Genomic DNA, 19,559 nt, shown 5'->3' on the forward strand with positions numbered 1-19,559 from the left:
CTCGCTTAGTTTTATTAATATAGGCATACGCTTTACATCCAAATATTTTTATATTGGATAGATCGGGTTTATTATTTGTCCACAGTTCATAGGGAGTTTTTTCTTTAGCTTTTGTGAGGAGCCGATTTTGAAGGTAGGTGGCTGTGATTATTGCTTCACCCCAAAATTTCTGAGGTAAATTTGCTTGGGACAGTAAACACCGAGTCATTTCAACTAAACTTCGGTTTTTTCTCTCTGCTACCCCATTTTGAGAAGAGCAATATGGTACAGTTAATTGATGCTGAATACCTTTTTCTTTTAAGAAATTTTCAATCTCTTGATTTATATATTCCCCACCATTGTCTGATCTTAAAGTTTGTAAAATCCGCCCAAATTTATTTTTAGTCATAGCGATATATTCCTTTAATTTTGTCAGCACTTCGCTCTTTTTAGATAGTAAGTATATGATTGTAAACCTACTAAAGTCGTCTATGAAAGTAAGAAAATATATTTTTCCTCCAATAGTTGGTGTCTTAAATGGACCTGATAAATCAGAATGAATTAACTCGAGAATTTGTTTTGATTTATGATGTGTTTGCTTAGGGTAAGGTGCATCTGTTAATTTTGATTTGATGCAAGTCTCACATGAAAAATTGTGTGCACAATTTTCTAATTCTAATCCCGTTGCAAGTTTCTTCGATGCTAATTCTTTAATTGAATTGTAGTTTTTGTGTCCTAATCTCTTGTGCCAAAGTTCAATGCAATTTTTCTTATTGCACTGATGAGTTAGGTTAGCAAAACATTCATCTTTAGAATTATCTAATATTACTTCATAAAGATTTTGCTTTAATTTTCCTTCCAGAAAAGTTTCCCCTTCATATGTTAATTTGCAACGATCCTTTTCAAACGTTACAGTGCAACCATTCAATGTTGCTTTGCTTACTGACATTAAATTAGTTTCAAGATCTGGAACGTATAAAACATCTTTAAGTGTTATGTTACAAGTGTTCCCATCCGAAATAATCGTTTTAAGTTTGACGCTTCCAATGCCATAGGAGCTTAATGATTCACCATTCGCGACTGTTACCGAGCTGTGATCATTATTCATTTCAGTAAATAAACGCTTGTCATTAAATATATGCGAGCTGCAAGCTGAATCTACCAAAACACTGTACCTCTGGATCTTGTCTGAGGAGAGATAAGCCAGATCCCTACTTGAGGTTTTATATCTTTCTCCTTTTGAAAGTGGGTCATCGGAACTCGCTTCACTATATGCGTTTGATTTCGGAATTCTATTCGTCTCGAAACAGAGCGATGAATTATTTAGGAATTTTTCATTGCTTTTGGTGTTATTTGTCAGATAGTTACTTTGTTTCTTTTTTAAATGCCAGCACTCAAATTTCTCGTGATTTTTCTTGTGACAATATGTACAGAATTTTTTATTCTCACGTTTTGGGTAATTTTTCTTTTTATTTGTATTATTTGCTTTGTAGGCGCTTTCATTAATTGAAGCGGAATTTTCCATTCTTTTGTTATATTCGTCTGTTAATTTACCCTGTATAAAATTTGAGTTTAATTCTTCTTCTGGCCGTGCTTCCAATGCTGTAATTAATGTATCATAACTTGGGGGTAAGGAGCATAATAAGAGAGCAGATAAATGGGAATCTTTGATATCTTCACCAATAGCTTTGAGCTTATCAGTGATCTCAAGAATTTTAATAATATGGTTATTCATATTACCGCCCTCTTCTAATTTTGTGCTGTATAATTTTCTCAGCAAATATAGTTTGCTTGATAAATTAGATCGTTCGTGGATCTTTTTTAATGCCTCCCAAGTACTTCGAGCAGTGACTTCATTTTTTACGTGAACTATTTGTTTATCATCAATGGATAAATTTATTAACGCTCTTGCTTTTTGATCTTTTTTAGTCCAAGCTTCAGTTAGAGGGTTCGGTGGATTACCGATTATATGGTCATACAAATCTTCTTTAATGAGAAGCATTTCAGCTTTGAATTTCCACACGGCATAATTATTTTGATTTAATTTATCAATTGTAAAGCTTTCTTTTGAAGAAGAAGCCATTTTAATTATACCGTTTTTCTGACCTTTATTAGATATGCTTGGATATTATAATAATTTAATTCAAATGTATTAATTAACATTTGCCTTTAAATGAGATCCGAGCGAAAGAGCGCTTCAGTCTCATAATCTGTTATGACTCGGTAGGCCATTCTAATAATAATTATCCATTTATATGAAATCAATTTAAATAAAAAAGATTGATAATAGATAAGCAAAGAGCTTACCTTCATTTGTTCATCTGTTGTTCACGTTGGGCCTTCTCTCTATAATCATTTTATATTTCCTTTAATTGTGTAGTGTTGTCATTATTACATGCTTTATGTAGTCACTGCTCAATAATTTAACTAATAAAGAAATTAAATACATTTATTAGCTAACGTTACATCACATGTCTACACACTACGGTGGTTCGAGAGAGACTGACTGTTTTACAACATGGACGCGAACGCGGAACAAAAATGAAAAAGTTTTGGTTTGGATTTGAAAGTTCGCGTTTCAGTTTACAGTTTTGGTTTGCGTTTAGCAAGGTTCCTCTTCAGTTCACTTCAGAGATCACTATTGGAACGTCATTTCTAATAAAAAGAGCAAAATAAGAAAGGCCTAAAGAAGAAAGTTGGAAAGTTCGGTTGCTTGAATTTCATGCACCGAAAATCTAAGAAATAACAAATTTGACGCCTCGGCGTAGCCTAGTTTTATCCTATGGAGGGGGTACGTTTTTTTTTAATTTTCTTTCTAAAGGCGAGCTTTTTTTTAATTCTTAAATCATACTTCAACTTAATTAATGGGATTTTAGCACTGCGAGATGTGCAGTGACTAATTAAAAAAAAAGAAAAAATTTAAAAAAAAGAGGCGGAGGAGAGGTTATTTTACAAGTGACATGTTAGCCATAAGCTGCTGTTAATTGAAGTATTAAAGTTTACAGATGCGCCAAATAGTGAAAATAGTGATTATGTTGCCATAAATCCACATCCTAGAGCTTTCGCGAAGGACTTTTCCCCGATTGGCTACCATGCTGGCGTGACGTCTACCGTTTAACCGGAAATGAAGTGTATGCGTGTGACGTCACTCCCTTACATGCCAGCTCTACTTTACCATGTTAATGCTACAAGGATGCGGAGTGAGGTATAATATTTGGGAAATTAGGAAAGGTTTTATCTATTTCTTCGGTTTCAAACGCACTTATTTCAATACCGGGTAAGTCGAAGCATCAAATGCAATCAGTCTTATGTTCATTTTAAATACAGATTTTATTTGAGAGATAGATAAAGTTTTGTTTACGTTCGCGTAGTGAACCATTGAGCCACCATTCTGCAAGTGGTGTTATTATATAGTCGTACATTTTCCTTCCATCGAAAACTACTTGAATTGATGAAACTATTTTCGTATTAGATGAGTAAAAGTCACCAAAAAATCCGTATTTCATGAAATTTATTGGTTTTTTTTCTTCGATTTTTCAGAATAACATAAATGTTTGTTTACATTCGTTGAGGTGAAGTGTTGTTGTTAATTTTGCCTCTTGTTAAAAAAATTCTGCTTATTTCAACTCAGTTATGAAGCTTTTTATGACATTTTATAGTCTGTTAAAGCATCATATGCAAGGCGTATATCATAAAATTTTGTTTATAATCACTGAATGAACCACCCTTTTCTACGTTGTGTTGCTACTATTTTAAACTCTAAACAAATGCGTTACACATTTTTCTCTCATTAAAAACACGTTACATTGAGATTAAATGAGTTAAAATCACCAAATAAGCGGCATTTCTTTAATTTTATGTGTTTTTTTTTTTCCTTTTTTGAAAATAAAATGAATGCTTGTTTACAATTCGTCGTACCGATAGCATACGTTATATCGTTTGACGATTCTGTTTATTCTGCAGATATTAATTTCTTCCTAGAACTTATTAGCCTTAAGTTTTATTATTTTGGTTCAAAGTAAGTTAGAGCGAGGAATGCAATAATTATGAAGTATAGTCTTGGTTAAGTTAACCACTCATGTTCCATGTTGTGATTTTCACTGTTCACTAATCACTGCAGAAACTAAAGTTACAAAATACATATATGTATTTCATACATTTCATGTACCGTTTTTTGTTCTTCAGATTTAGACGTTTGTCCACATTTGTTGAACCTATATCCACCTATAATGTCATTTGCTATGTAGTGTTGGTGTTATTTTCTGCTTTTATTAATTTTTTCTTAAAATTTTATTCATAGCTTTACATTAAAAAAAAATTTGTCTAAATGTCTAAAGCATCTCAAACAGAACATTTTGAGCTGTGATGCAAAGATTTTCTAGACATAGTTTTAACTTTAAAACTATGTTGTCAAAAGCAACAAATTTTTGTAAAAAATATTTTTCTTCAAGAAAGTTATATGATTGTGGCAATACCCGAAGGAGGCAAGGTAAGAGAAAGGGCAAATCTGCATCTTGCATCAGAAAACAATGGAATTCCGGGGTAGTCTAGGAAAAGTTTTGGTCTTTAAGCTGTTCTACACTGTGACTTTTACTATCAAAATTCCAAGTATTTTGTTTAGGTGTGTAATACCTTCAGTGCTTGCTTTTAGCCGACACTCATTTTTCAATATCATTCAAACATGATTTCTAAGAATATATGCTGAAAATTGCTTAATTGAAATGTGTTATTTACTTATAAATCTGATGATTTTTTAATATTTTGATGAGAACATTTTATCTGCTTAGTTGTGTTTATGTACATCTTTTGATATATTCCTGTTTTGTTTTAGAACCCTGAATTTTTTTGTTCACGTTTGCAATCACTCGGATTCTCAAAAGATGAGAAGCAGGAGAAAATTGGACCAGAAATATAAGGTATAATTGAGTTTTGTTATGTTTATATTGTAGCACTCCGAATATAAAATAACAGTGTAAAAATAAAACATTTTATTCAAACATTCTAAATTGCTAAACACTGATAAAAGGTTAAAATTAAAACTTGTAAAATCTAAAAGCGAGTCACAGCTTCACAATTTCATCGCAGCTGATAACTATCACATCTCGGCCAGGTCTCTTGGAAATCGTTTTTCACCCGTGTTTAAACTTGGGTTTACCTTATTTTCCCCGTCGCCAATTGGCGGCCGAATGGTAGCAGTTCGCTGGACTTGGCTTCTTCTCGCTGCGTCCGGCGGTTGGTCGTTGCACTATCTATGCATAATCATTTAAATAATTTTAGACAGTAAGAATTAAAAATATATTTAGTTAGTCTGTTGGATCATTCAAGAACCTGACATATTTATTACCTTTTACATACATTACTACTAAGTAATAATAAATATGTATCCTGCACGAGAACTATCACGTGTGGAAACCGAAAAAATAACTTCATTCAAAAAATTTAAATACTGTCAGCCACGTTTAATGGGATAACAAATAAAAACCTCCCAGAACAAAAATATTTCCCCATTAACACAATGTTAACCATCCCCACTTAATCAAATAATTTCCTGGGACAATCAAATAATATTCATCGGTTTTCGCAAAGATTCTTGCTGAGAAAATTTTTGAATAAATTAGAAATGAATAAGTAAGAATTGTTGATACAAAAAAAAATTATATATATATATATATATTTCGCTATCAACGGGTGAGAAAAAACTTTTTTCCCCATCCAAAAACATTCTCTGTTCTATCTAATTTCTTTTGTTGACCACACAATAAATAGCGCATTCAGTAATTAAATTAAATAATACTAAGAAATATACACATTTCAGACGAAAGTAAAAAGTGATGAATATCAAATGTAAAACATGGCAGACGAGGAGAGAAGAAATGATGTTTTGAAAGTTTCATGTATTAAATGGAATGCAGACTATTTACACATTAAATTTTGTCCTAATGATTACAGAACTACATTTGTTCTTTAAAAATTACACCCTGTCCTAGGTACGCTTGCCATGCCACAGCTTCATTCCTTTTTTAATGAAAGAATTAATTTAAATGACTTAACGAATATCTATCACATAAAGACACAAATTATTTCATGGTAACCTGTCATTCATATTTTATGTAAATTTTATTTAGAAAACATCAGATTAGTCATAATTATTGTTCTGCTAAACTTTTGCATATTTTATGTTAAAGATATTTTTTTTTAAATTTAAATATAAATGTTCTGTCACCACATTATTACTTCAGCTTTAATTATTTCTTTTTTACTTCACCTTTTTTTATTTATTTTTCTGTGATGGGATTATTAATGTTCTATACTACAATCTGCCTAATTATTGTTTAATGCAGTAGAGAAAACAGTTTTTCTCACAGAATGGAGTGGCCAACCTGTTTTAAACCTTTCATACTCAAAAAGGATTTGTGTGCAGCATTTTTTCCTAGGTCATCCAGTGTTCATACTCTATTTAGATGAAAAAATTACATGACTTGTTCATGACTTCAATGAAAATTTTCATGACCTTGATATATGAAGAGAATAGCACTATTTAATCTCAAATTTGTTAATTTTTGGAAATGAGCATTAGCAAAACGTCTACATGAATGCCACAGCCTCATAGAAGCACTTACTCATAATGGAAAAATTATAATTGTACACTTAAAAAACCAGACTATTCTTATTTGTCTTCATCGTATAAATTTAAGTGAAGTACAAATGCAGTGAAACGTGTATGATGCTTAAATGTCTGATGTTTTTTTATAAACTGGCAGAATGATAATGAATGAGACAAAGATTGAATGAGTCATCACTAAGTTTCAATAAATTTGCCTCAAAAGTTGCCTTAGTGTCAACAGTGCATTTAATCATCCACATAACTTGATAGTATTTTGGTTCTTTAAAGTAAAGCTACATAGTTTACTTTTTTCTGTTTCTAAACCAAATCTTTTTTTGAAAAAAAATTCAGTAATGAATCAATCTTCTGATTCAAAAGTATACTTGTTTTGTTTACTTATTTGAACATTTTCAAATGCATATTGATTAATAAGTTCAGAAATTTCAAAACATGTTTGATTCCTGACATTGAACGTAGCAGTGGGTAGCATGGATTAATTTTGAGGGCCATATGTTGGGCACTACTGTTTTAGAGTATAAGAATTCCTCTTTCTCTGTATTCTATTGCCTGACTAAAGATCTTTATTTTCTAAAACCTTCAACAAATTAAGATAAACTCAGATAAATTTAATAATAAAGTTCTTACGAGTGATGGAATCGAACTCAGATGCAATTAAATCACTTTTTTTGAGTGGGCGTGGCAAAACTAAGAACGAGAAATTTCGCTACTACGGAATATGAATCATAAGAGGTGTTGAAAATGACAGTGAATTCAAAATAAGTGATGCCCAAGCAGTAAAATCACATCGCAAAAAAAAGGCAAGCGGCTGCAACATAAGTGAATGCAATGAGATTTCAAAGTTCAGATTTGATTTAGGGATCATTGAATTTTCCACTTTTAATAGCTTTTGTGTGCTATTCTGTTAAATCACTTAAGATTTCTAATGCTGCTTTAGTTAATATTACTTTCTCTTTGTCTAGGACATTTTTCCATGACTTTTCCAGGTCTGAAAAAAATTCGTTAATTTTTTTCAGTGAATTTCCAGGGTTTCCAAGACCCGAACTATGGTCATCAAAACTGGAGTGTCTGGAGTCATTAGCCTAGCAATACGTTTTTCATATGAACTGATATTTGCTTACAGCTTAAGGTGTTTGTATTGATTGTTGGATTGGTACATATTATGAATGTATGTAAAAAAAAATATCTAACATTCAAAAGAATAAATCTTTTTAAAAGTATATATTTGTCTTACTTTTTATGCTTTTCTTTTTAATGGGTATTTAATTCAAGAAATGTCAGCGAAATAACAAATATTCATTTCCTGGAAATGTAGTTATTCTCAAAGTGGATTATTTAAGCATAAGTTTTTCGGCAGAAACTTTTAAAAAACAAAACTAAATGGGATGGACTTTAAAAAAAAATTTCTTCAGTACTGTTTAATTAATTTTTAAATGTGTTGATTTAATATTTTTTTTATCATGAATGTTTACACAATTTGAGTAATTTAATGCAATGTAGCAGATTGAGATACATTGTTAATGTAGGAAGAATAAAGGGAATATTTCCCCGAATAGTTTACCAGCTTCCAATATAGTTAAGTTTTCAGCATAGGCTTCTCGTGCAGGAGGGAAAACTGCTCCCTTACTTCAAAAGATAAATATTGATGATAGATTGAAAAGTGATTTTTACAGGGTGGATTAATTTATTTCATGAAAACAAAATTTACAAATAAATAGACTTTTCTCATATTTCATAAGAATAGAACTTTTTAATTGGGAAATGGGCAGTTTACAATGGTTATCCAATATAATTTTTCATTCTATGTTCCATATATATAGAGGCCTTTTAACCAGTAATGTTAAAAACTAATAATGTAAGCCAAATTTAAAAATACAAATTCAGCTTTGGAGGCACCGAAGCCTCCTCACTTCTTTTGACCTTTGTAGTGCACCAGGTGCCAATGATTTTCTGGAATTCCTTAAAAGATGACAAAGACTTAAAAATTTGCATTGCGGTAAGCCGCTGCATTTATTGCAGTTTTTTTTTTTTTTTTTTTGTGTCAACATTCTGTGTTCTGCCAGATGTCATCGATAAGCTCACTTCTTTTGCATTGAAGAAAATGGCTCCTCATAACCATGAAACTGCAATACATCAAATGTAGCTGCGTATTATTCTGAACTCAGGTGTGACAAATCAAACCATTTAACAATGCCATCTGTAAAAGGAACGAATATATTCACATTTATAGGAAGTACCAGAAATTTATACATAAGACATTATGATGATAAGAATTGTAGAAATATGGGAAACAAAAAAGACAAGATTTATTTTCTGTTAATAAATCTAACTACATACATATCAAGTAACTTGAAGAAAAAAATCATAGTATGGAACTAAGATTTTAGAAATTTGAAACCATGGTGATGCAGTTGTTGTGAATGATATAGATAAAAATCAGCTGTTTTTTTAAATGTAACAAATAATGAATGCTACTGATTTCAAAGATATTTTGAGAATTCGGAATCTGTACCTAAAATTTTTATCTGAAAAGTTTTGCCAATCTTCCAAAAAAGGTAACAGTAGGGATATTTAAACTATTTCACTATTTTCATTCAAGAAAATCTGAAAAATAATAATAGTAATAATTATATCATACAGTGCATTTTAAAAATATAAATAAAAAATATGTCTTGTAAAGTACACAGTCTATTCTCAAACCCACTGACCTGAAATTTGCAATTGAGGCAGTGAGAAGCAAAGGGATGCAGGTGCCAAAATTAAATTAGAGATAACTGGGACAAAAGGTAGGTGAACCTCTCCTCTGTTTTGGGGCAAAAGATAGTAGCAAGGGGGTGGAGAAAGGACACCTGTTGGCTCGAGCCTGAAGGGGGCCCAAGATTTTTTTTTTTTTAATGAGGGGGAAAATATGTGTAGAGCCGTAGATGTAAACAATTTGGAGGGGGCTTGTAAAAGGTTAATGAAAGCCTACCTATGACGGCAACTTCAAACATTTTTTACTGAAAACTTGAAAATGTCCATTTACATCCCTTTGCTTCTCAGTTTCAACAGTCTAAAATTTGCACAATATTTCAGATCAAAACAATGAAATTTACACTAAAATATAGGGTTGGAATTTAAAATATAGCCAATATTTAAAATTAATAATAAAAAAGGTAAATGTTTAAAAAATGGAATAAATTTGTGTATTGAAGTCAAATTCCAAACACTGTTTTAATAAGTCTATTATAATTATTTCATGCTAGAATTTATACTGATTGTCTGACAGATTTCACTACAAAGCTTTCTTTCTGGTGGTTTTTAAAATGTAAGACATTCTCTTACAATTTCATTTCATACATAAAGCAGTTACTTTTTGTTAAGTATTTTTGATTGAAAAAGGGAGTAAAATCAATATGTGAGGAAATAAAATAAGTACAAGTTCTAGAACACTGAATGATAAAAAATACATACACATAACGTTATAGGTTTAAATTCTTTCGACCTAGGCTAATTTGTTTTCTTTAAAAATACTTCAGAAAATGACAGAAGTAAAATTAAATGATCATTATGAGCTGTAAATAATTGAAAATAAATTAAGAATGCTGCAACAGAGAACTAATTGTAAAATTATTGTAACGAAAGCTTTTCTAAAGTTGGAAAAAAATTCAGACTTTTCCATGAATTCAACTTCAGAAAATTTGTACACGAAACATTGAATAACAATTTGTAAATCTGCACTGCGATATTTTGTGACGTATTAAAAACTTGTAAACGGTATGAAAATGAGGTACATTTTTAAATGTCTGGCTTAGAATTAATTAACTGTTATAAACCACTCAAGATAAAGAATTCCGAAGTGAAAATGAATATAATTCTGACAGACGATAAACCTGTTAATTTATCTCCCAGACGTATTTCTTTCGCGGAACAAAAAAATGTTGATGATCAGATTGAGGAATGGTTACGAAATGGAGTAATAAAACATAGTTCTTCTAACTATAGCGCGCCGTTGATATTATATCGTAAGAAAGACTTATACAGACTATGCATTGATTACCGACAGTTAAAAAAATAAATTATAAAGGATAAATTTCCGTTGCCTTTGATTGAAGATGTCTTGGATCATCTTGAAAAAGCTAAAGTATTTACAACGTTAGATTTGAAGAATGGGTTTTTCCATGTTGACATTGAAGACAATCTTGTTTTGAAGACCAGAAAAGTACCAAATACACTGCCTTCGTGACAACAAAGGGTCAATATGAATTTTTGAAAGCTCCATTTGGTCTTTCCGTATCGCCGAACGTGTTCCAAAGATACATTTTCGATATATTCAGAGATTTAATGCGCGACAACACAGTCATTATTTATATGGATGATTTAATTATTCCATCAGAAAATGAAATAGAGGGACTAATTAAATTGAAACGAGTTCTTAAAATAGCTTCCGAGTATGGAGTAGAGTTCAATTTTCGAAAATCTCAGATTTTACAGAAAAGAATTGAATTTCTGGGCTACATAATAGAAAACAACACAATTCAACCATCTCCGACGAAAATACATGCAGTTCAAAAATTTCCTCGACCAAAAACATTGAAGCAAGTTCAAAGCTTTTTAGGCCTTACAGGATACTTTAGGAAATTTATTCCGCATTACGCGCAGATAGCCAAGCCCCTAAGCGATCTTCTGCGAGGTAACAAACCCTTCGAATTTAATTGTGAACAAGAAGAATCATTTGTTAAACTTAAGGAAATGTTGATGCAGAAGCCAGTTTTACATATTTTTACCCAAGGAGCCCCTATAGAGTTATACACGGACGCTAGTAGTCATGGGTTTGGAGCAATTTTATTACAACAATCGGAACAAGGACAATTCCATCCAATTTATTACTTCAGTAAGAAAACATCACCCGCACAAGAAAAGTATTGCAGTTATGAATTGGAGACCCTCGCAGTAATAGAAGCTCTTAAAAAGTTTCGACACTATCTACTGGGATCAAGATTCAAAATAATTACAGATTGTAGCGCTTTTCAAAAGACATTGGACGAGAAGGATCTTACTCCAAAAATAGCGCGATGGGTAATGTTCTTACAAGAATTTGATTTTGAAATTAAACATAGGGGGAGGGTGAACGAATGAAGCATATTGATGCTTTAAGCCGTAATGTTGCTTGCGTAGTAACGCGTTCGCAAGATGCAATTACAACACAGATTGCAGCCGCTCAAGAACTTGATGACTACGTTAAAACAGTAAAAGCACTCATTGAACAAAACGGAAAACAAAACGGTCATTTTCTTAAAAATAGTGTAGTGCATAAATACGAAAACGGTAGAGAATTGTTAGTTATACCTGAAGCTATGAAACTGCAAATTATACAAAACATACATAATCAAGGACACTTTTCTGCATCGAAAACTGAGGAGGTACTTAAACAAGACTTTTATATTCCTAATGCGCGAAAATTAGTAGAGACTGTAGTAGCTAATTGTGTAAGCTGTATCTTATGCAATAAGAAGCGAGGAAAAGGGGAAGGAATGCTAAACCCAATCCCTAAGAATAATGTCCCCTTAGACACTTATCACTGCGATTTTATAGGACCTCTTCCGTCCACAAACAAACGATACCAACATATTTTTATAGTGGTAGCTGCGTTTACAAAATTTGTATGGTTTTATCCAGTAAAATCCACATCATCTCAAGATGCTATTGAAAAACTGCAGTTACAGAAAAATGTATTCGGTAGTCCATCGCGGATAATATCCGATAAAGGTCCAGCTTTTACATCTCAGATGTTTGAAGATTATTGTACTGATGAAGGTATAGAGCATGTTAAAATAACGACAGGAATTCCTCGTGGGAACGGACAGATTGAAAGAATTCACGCAATATTGATTCCAGTTCTTTCAAAACTTTCTCTCGATAACCCGAAGCACTGGTACAAACACGTAGCTACAGTTCAGAGAATCATTAACAGTAGCACAACCAAGAGTACTAAGTTTACACCATTCGAACTTTTAATCGGAGTAAAGATGAAAAATAAAGAAGATGTGAGAATTCAGAAGTTGTTAGAAGATGAAATTGTTAAATGTGTTATGGCAGACAGAGAAAAACTACGAGAAGAAGCTAAGAACAATATCTTGAAAATACAGCAAGAAAACTGCCGTCAGTTTAATCGAAAGAGGAAAAAACCTCGCGAGTATAAAACAGATGACTTAGTAGCCATCCAGCGCACTCAATTCGGTCCTGGATTGAAACTGAAAATGAAATTTTTCGGACCGTATCGTGTGACAGCAGTGAAGCCTCATGATCGCTATGATGTCGTGACGATTGGACACCACGACGGACCAAGCAAAACTAGTACAGCAGCTGACCACATGAAACCCTGGTCTACAAATATCCTTTAATGTCATGTTTAATTTGTTTTTCTTATCTTTTCAGCTTTTATTTTAAGTAGATGTTCTGTAGATGTGATGCTGACGAGGACGCCAGTATTGCAGGATGCCCGATGCTGTGAACTTTCGTTTTGCAGTGTTGTTTTTTGACTTATGTAAAGAACTGTTGCACAGAGCGCCCTCTTGTGGGAGAAACACTTTGCCAGAATGAGAAAACGCGATAGACGAGAGTAGGATGCTTGAGCGGAAACAAGCAAGTGTTCCAGACGGGAACTCTGTTGAACATTATGTTATGGTTCCAGATGGGAACATTCAGTGTTAACTTTTGTGTTTTTGTGTTTGAGTGTGTTCGTACTTGTATTTGAATTAAGTGTGAAATTAAATGTGAGTGTCGTCAAAGAGAAGGACTTGTCTTTTTTGAGTAAGCAACGAGAGTTGGAAGATCTATATTTACATATATATATATATATATATATATATATATATATATATATATATATATATATATATATATATATATATTCATTTATTCTGCCATGGGAAGGTAAAAACACATCACATCAACTGGGGGAAATTTACGAAGCATCATGAATTGTGTTCATGTAGTACGCAATATTGTGGTAGACGTGTCCGATAAAAATGTATCCCACTGATCACTGTATTATGTTGTTTAAGATCTGCTACCTCTGCCCTCTACTATCATTTTCTCCAGAGTAATCTCCTTTAGTTAGCAAAGCCTCCTGAGTTAGTCTCCTTTAACCTTTAAGTAACGATTATAGTACATCAAATTGTAATTCATTACTAATTTCGGTGTTTTAATGTACTTTCAGTTCCTCTCCCCAAACTGTCACCAAAGCTGGTACATTTTCATGCGTAGAACCCGAATCAGAAACTTCTAGCGACATATTAGATAAAAATGAACCAGAAACCCCCAGCAACTTATTCGATAGAAATGAACCAGAAACCCTTATCGACATATTGGATAAAAATGTCATTGGTAATTACGCTGGGAAGAAATATAGTGATGATGATATTTACTATGTGCTAAGAAATAGGTGGTTACCAGATGAACAACACAAATTCCCAACTAGCGGCAAACGTAATTTAAAATTTCAAAGGAAATGGCTGCTAGAGTTTCCCTGCCTGACATATTCAAAAAAGTTGGATGGCGTATTTTGTCAATTCTGTTTCTTTTTCTGCAAATCAGAAGTTGGGAAAGGAAGCCATATGCTAGCCAAATCCCTTGTTGCAACCCCTTTTAGCAGGTGGAAAGATGCCAAAGAGCAATACCGCTATCACCAGGAACTAGATTTCCATAAGAAGACTTGTGTTTCTGGTCAGAATTTCGTGTTCACACACGAAAAGAAAATAATGCCAATTGATCTCCAGTTGGACACTGTGAAACAGAAGAATATAGAAAAAAAAAGAAGAGTATTAACTTCCATAGTTAATTCTATAATTTTTCTTGGAAGGCAAGAAATTTCTTTTCGGTGTCATCGGGATTCGGGTGCCGTACCACAGAAAATGATGGAAACTTCAGGTCGATCTTACGCTTTCGAGTGGATGCCGGGGATATTCCTTTGAAAGAATATCTAATTTCACATGGAAAAACCAAGTACCTAAGCCCAAAAATACAGAACGAATTTATTGAGACATGTGGAAACATTATTAAGGCCAAATTAATTGATGAAGTAAATGCCGCTGAATGCTTTGCCATCTTAGCGGATGAAACATGCGACATCAGTGGTATTGAACAATTTTCCCTATGTGCTCGCTATGTGAAAAAAACGGATAAAGGAATGATTGTAAAAGAAGATTTTTTGCAGTTTGTTCCTGTGTATGATACAACTGGCGAAGGACTATCCAGCACTTTACTAACTGAATGCAAGAAATCAGGTTTAAACCTAAATTTCTTACGGGGTCAAGGATATGACGGGGCATTAGCAATGAGCGGTAAGTTCCAAGGATGCGCTGCTCGAATAGAGCAAATTCACCCGGAAGCGTTGTATGTTCATTGCGCCAGCCATTCATTGAATTTGGCAATCAGTGATGCTTGCTCTATTCCTGGCATTCGTAATGCTATTGGAACTGTAAAAGAAATTATAACATTTTCCAGATCATCTCAAAAGCGCGAAACAATTTTGAAAAACATGGTTGAAGAATTAGAATGCGAGATCAAGAAACAACGACAGAAAAAGTTGCGCAACACCCTTTCGGTCGAACGCCTTCAATCGTTAATTGTTTTCAAAGAATTTTTCGAGTCAATGTTTTATGCGTTTGACGCGATTCAAGAAAGCTCCGAATCAGAATCCTCGCAAAAAGCTTTTATGTTTCAATAAGCATTGAAAAGTGGGAATTTTGTTGTTGCACTTGTTGTGCTGAATAAAATATTTTCTTTGACGCATAATCTTTCCGAATATCTGCAGAAAGTAAATATTGACTTAGCGTCTGCCATTAAAATGACTGAGGCAATAATTGAAGAATTGCAATCCATGCGTGAAAGTTCAACTGAAATTTTTCGCAAATTGTTTAAAGAGGCGCTGAATTTGAAGGAAAAAATTGGTGAAAATGAGATACAAATTCCGCGAATAGCGAAAAGGCAAACACATCGCTCAAATATTGAAGTCAATAGTCCTGAAGACTATTTTAGAGTATCTACTTTTATCCCATTTCTTGATTTTTTTTTAGTGCAGTTAAATAGTAGATTTATGAAACATAAAGACATTTTATGTAATATTCAAAACATAATACCATCTAGAATAATAGCACTGCAAGATGAAAAGATAAGAAGCACGGCTCAAGTTATTTTTGAGAAGTGGCCGAATAGTATTAAATCTATAACTCCGGAGATATTTCGTAATGAAATTTATTTATGGAAGAAAATTTGCGGAAAAAAATGAGATTGCCCGAGTTTTTTTATAGAAGCTTTGAATAGCTGTGACAAGGATATGTTTCCCAGCGTATTTGAAGCTTTAAAAATTGGTGCTACTTTACCAGTTTCGGTGGCTACTGTAGAAAGAAGTTTTTCTTCCTTGAAGAGGTTAAAATCCTATCTTAGAAACACGACAGGCGAAGCACGCTTAAACGGTCTCGCTCATTTAAGCATACACAGAGACGTTGCTCTTAGCTCTGAAGAAGTGATTAATGAATTTGCGACACAAAGAAGGGATTTTGATTTGTAAATGGAATCGAATTAACTCATCTGAATGCTACATAAAATTATCTTGGAGATTAATGCAATTTATTTCTTTGATTTTTTCTGCATCTTAATGTTTTTGCGTGTAAAGTTGTGTATTTCTATTATTTACCTGGAAAAATTTGTTATGTTATTTCTAATTCATAATGTTTATGCCTTAAAAAATGTGCTCTTTTACTGATATCTATACTCTCAAATGGCATTTTTCTTTTATAACTGTTTTCCATTTCAATCCCAAGAATTAATTATTCATTTTGAAGTTTGTGAAATGTTCTCATTTTTAACCGAAGATGTGAGTCCAAAAGAGGAAAATGTATATTTTAGTTATGTTTGTTAAAATTAATGTGATTCCTAATGGCATCATTTGTATAAGTATGCCCTTTAGAATCATTGGGAGTTGATGCAGTACAATAAGTGATTAAAATAGAATAAGCTGACTATTTAATGAAAGTACCCGCGTGAGGCAAAAGTTCAATGTTTTCTAAATTACACTGTAAAAAAGTTCCGAAACGTTACTGGTTATTTCTTTGGATGGTTTCGGGATTTCAGAGGTTTTAACCTATTTTCCCGCGAAATCAAGTATCTTCGCAAAAAAGTTTTCTGAATTACTTAAAGATGCACGAATGCAGACTTTTCACTGGTGCGAAAAATATTTTTTGCTACCAGTTTAAAAATTGACTGAGCATTTTTATCAAGTGTATCGGCTTTAGTTTGATTGTGACCCGTCCGGACTGACTAAACTCCCAATGGAAGCAAATAAGTCACTGGATAGCAGCACCTTTACGAGGCAGGAATCGCAGGCAAGGAATATGCTTGGTTCTTGCTTGAAATTTTCGCGTAGCTTTGGCCATGGTTACTCCAATGCTTCTGGAGCTTTCTTGGTAAATTAGGAAGGTTTTAATCAAATACATTAAACCTGTTTCATTTTTCTAGAGGGTTCACTACTGGCCTTATCAGGGGAGGTTTCCCCATACTTCAGAAAGATTACTGACTTTTATCGGAAAACGTTCCCGGTTTTTGTAAGATATGTTACTGGTTGAAATTGGGCACATCAGTTGCCTGATATTTTCCAGGAACGTTTCTAAATCGTTTTTACAGTGTGTGACTTTTAAATTGTTTTCATGAATTAGCAACAGTCACATCCTTCTGTACAGTACCAGAGAGGAAAGGACAGGAAAAGTTTGTATATGTCCACTAGTTAGACGCTTTCTTTTAATAGACGGCCGCACACTTTTCATTTAAGCCCTCAAAAAAAAAAAAAAAAAAGCAAAACCGAATACCTTCTCCCCTTTTTTTTATATACATGTCAATAAAAAATTTTTAGGGTCCAACCAAAGGGGGACCACACAAAAAGGGTAAAGGTCAACCAAACGTTATTTTTTACTGATACTATCCATTTCTGAAAATTTCATTTTGCCTAAGTTTTTGTTAATTGGCCAGACTACCCTACACAACAAGGATAGATATTTGCCAACTATGGTAACTATATAATCATTTATTGATGATAGTAAACAATCTTTTCTCATAACTTATGCAAAACTAGTGTTATTTCATGAAAATCTTCATACTCTAATTCAGTGGCATTTAATGTTTTCAATTTATAAAATGTGTTCGATTTAGTTCTATTAATATCCTCATTGCATTATTTTTGGATAAATTGTCTGTAATATTTTCAGCAGTGCCTTCATTGTATTCTTCTTATTCAATGTCTGATGACAAACTACCATTCATCAAAAAATAAATTTTTTATCGATTGTTAAAAATTAGATTTCTTTATTGACATGTTGATAAAATAACTTTTTTAAAGTCGCAGATTATAATAGAAAATAACCAATACGAACTTCAGAAGAATGTAAATTTCAAGAAATATTGAGCATTTACATTCATCAAATCTAATTGAACTGTATCTGTTGATACCAGTTCGAATCATCATACTTGAGGAAACATAAAAGCCCAAAGTTTAAAATTGAGTCAAAAACAGTTCAAATAAAATATTTTTATGTATTTTTAAATTGTACAAAATGAAATTGTACTAGTAATTTCATTTAAACTGTGATAAAAAATACTTTTGTTTTTCCATAATTTCGCTGAATGAAATTATAAGAAGCAATTTTAAAAAGATGAAACTAACAAGGCCTCTATTAATTAGTAAGAATAAAAAAATCTGTTATAAAGAGGAATATGCGAATGTGTATGCCATCAGAAGCAGGCTTTGGTGTGCCAAAAAATTAATTAATATGATGATTCCTAATGGCATCAACTGGGAAGGAAAGATTGAAATAAATTAGAAACATACTTAAAATTAATTTCTAATTTTTTCTTATTAAGTTTTACAAATTAATGAGCTAAACGAGGTAAACTATGCTAAAATGTAGGCATTACAGGAAAAATCAGACTAAAATAAGTTTTGATGTAACCCCCCCCCCCCCCCCCCGAAATCATCAGCCAGTTACGCCACTGCTGGTTGCTACCGTTACTCAGGGTTCAAACTTGTACTATAATTACTTTCGGTTTCTAGTTAGGAAATGTTACTGGTGGCAACTTGACAAACACTCAAATTCGAATACGCGCATGATCTAAAAATATTTATGATCGATGACGCGCATGATCAAAAAATATGTGCCTTATTTCAAAGAGAGAACAATATTTTCTTCCGTAACTCGCGATGGAGTTATACTTCTTAGAGGAAATTAAATAGCTACAAATACTTTACCGAATATTTGATAAAATTCTAGCACTTTTTAAATTGCAATAAACAAACTAGGTAATTCTTGATTCTCTCTAGGTAATTCTTGATAAGGTTAAATGTTCTTTTTGGTTTATAAAACTTGATTATTTTAAACTAGTTTTATTCATGTTATTTTTTTCTTTTACTCCAGCCATATTCATCTAATATAAGTAAAGCAGCAACTACATTTCAGAGGTAGTTTGTTGTCGATACATTTCAAGAAAAGTAGTTGCAGTCGTAGTTAACTACAAAAAAAAAAAAAAAAAGTTTCCCGACCAATAGTCACATTTAAGTAAACTAGCAGTTCAAATCATGTAAACATCATCTGCCATCAACTAACTGCATCATCAGCAGAGAATATGCTTTTGTACACAAATAACTATGTATTTGAATCTAAACATTAAGTAGTTCCATAAACAACTTTATTTATTAATTTTTTTGCTTACCTTGCTTTATATCATATACAATATTATGTTGAATTTCGTAGCACTTCTGTAAGAAACGATAAATTATTCAGAATGTGCCAAAAATCTGTTGATAAAACCTTAACTACTATATATGACGCCATGTGATCAACTGGTAGTTGATCAAAGAAATAGATCGGTTATCTTCTTTCTTGTGTTTTTAACTCTCAAAAATGCATAATGGTGAATCTTCAGCACG

The 19,559-nt window shown here is 32.5% G+C and overlaps 1 long non-coding RNA gene across 1 annotated transcript; it reads left to right on the plus strand.

Moving 5' to 3' along the window:
* Positions 1 to 3,165: 3,165 nt before the first annotated feature.
* Positions 3,166 to 7,729, plus strand: LOC129235188 (uncharacterized). The gene is made up of 3 exons (XR_008581571.1): positions 3,166 to 3,256; positions 4,811 to 4,895; positions 7,618 to 7,729. It is a non-coding gene; the product is annotated as an uncharacterized LOC129235188 (long non-coding RNA).
* Positions 7,730 to 19,559: the final 11,830 nt, after the last annotated feature.

The sequence above is a fragment of the Uloborus diversus genome, chromosome 2 (genome assembly GCF_026930045.1).
Source record: "Uloborus diversus isolate 005 chromosome 2, Udiv.v.3.1, whole genome shotgun sequence".
In the NCBI taxonomy this organism is placed as follows: Eukaryota; Metazoa; Arthropoda; class Arachnida; order Araneae; family Uloboridae; genus Uloborus; species Uloborus diversus.